Source organism: Nicotiana attenuata, unplaced genomic scaffold, assembly GCF_001879085.1.
Source record: "Nicotiana attenuata strain UT unplaced genomic scaffold, NIATTr2, whole genome shotgun sequence".
Classification (NCBI taxonomy): domain Eukaryota; kingdom Viridiplantae; phylum Streptophyta; class Magnoliopsida; order Solanales; family Solanaceae; genus Nicotiana; species Nicotiana attenuata.
Window position 1 is genome coordinate 28442 of NW_017671536.1, and position 1800 is coordinate 30241.

The following is a 1800-nucleotide window of genomic DNA, read 5'->3' on the forward strand; positions in this document are numbered from 1 at the left end:
CCCTGATCATTACAAAAGTCTTCAAATGCTCTGCTTTTAAAATCTCCTCCATGATCACTCTGGATTGTTGCAATCAGATACCCCTTTTCTCTTTCAACCTTCTTACAAAAAATCTCAAAATTTTTCAGTGCTTCATCTTTATGAGATAAGAAAATCACCCAAGTGAAACGTAAGTAATCATCAACAATAACAAAAGCATATCGTTTTCCTCCTATACTAGCAGTTATAGTAGGCCCAAATAAATCCATGTGAAGCAGTTGCAAAGGTTTAGAAGTAGATACAATATCTTTATTTTTGAAAGAGTTTCTAGTTTGTTTTCATATTTGACAAGCGTCACAAATATGATTTCTAGAGAAATTCAGTTTGGGTAAACCAATAACCAACTCATGCTTAGACAATTTTTCTATCAAATGCATGCTTGCATGACCAAGATTCCTATGCCATAACCAAGGATCGTCAGATATGGATGTTAAACAGATATGACCATCTAAATTTTCAAAACCGTCAAGAATATAAACATTTCCATACCTTTTACCTGGGAGGATTATTTTACCTGTCTCATCTTCAATAGCACAACCTGTTTTCTTAAAATTTACCTCATACCCTGAGTCACATAGTTGACTTATACTCAGGAGATTGTAGTTAAGTCCATCGACGAGATAGACTTCAGTAATATCGCAGTTGTTATAAAAAGAATCGTTCTAGTACCGATTATTTTTCCTTTTGAGTCATCGCCAAACTTAATGCTTCCTCTATCTATTTTTATAACTTCCTTGAACAGGTTTTTATCACCTGTCATGTGACTGGAACATGCACTGTCTAAATATCATTTTCCTTTGTGGCTTCTCTTGTGTTGTTCCTGCAAAACATAGTGATTACTTTCTTTTAGGTACCCAAGCTTGCTTGGGTCCTGGTGGGTTAGTACTACCAGGTTCAGAATTGTTTTTGGGTTTCCAAATCCATCCTGAAATATTAGACTTACGAAAACTACAAAAAGAATATTTATGTCCACTTTTACTGCAGTAGTGACACGTAACTCCTGACCCATTTTTAGGTCTTTCATTAGTGCTAGTACTAATGGACTTTGTTCTGACTGGTCCTTCTCCAGTTGACTTGAAAGTCGCCTGGTTTGACCCGATAGAACTATGACTGGTGGATTTGCACATGCCATTGAGTTGCATTTGCAATTCCTCAAACTCTTCTTGAAGTACCTCCTTTTCGATTTCACATACTTCATGTTTGAGCTTCCAGTCTTTTACTTTTTTATTGAGTCTCTTAAGCTCATTCATCATTTTTTGAAACTCTTTCAAAGTTAGATCAAGAATATCCTACAACTCATTGCATCTCTCACAGTTATAAGATCTTACCTCGCTTGTTTCACCTCGTGCCATGAAACAGTTCTCATTGTTATCTTTGCATTCGTCGTCTGAAGTGTCCTCGTCTGTCCAGCATCCTGAAGATTTGTTCATGTCGTTTTCCAGAATCGTCATGAAGCAAAGATTTGCTATCTCTTCATATTCTGAACTGTCTTCATCACTCCAACTTCCAAATGATTTGTTCTTGTTAAAGCCTCAGGAGATTTTCCTTTTTAGATCTAGGCACTGAGCTTGAATATGTCCAAATCTTCCACACTCGTAGAATTTCCCATCATTCTTATCTTGTTCGTTATATTGCTTGGATCGCCTAGGTGGAATCCTTCCTCTTCTCGTATTTTTGAATCTTCTCATTAAACCATCCATGTTTCTTGAGATCATAGCAATCTCTTCTTGAAGGGCTTCAGGATCATCATCGATATTATTT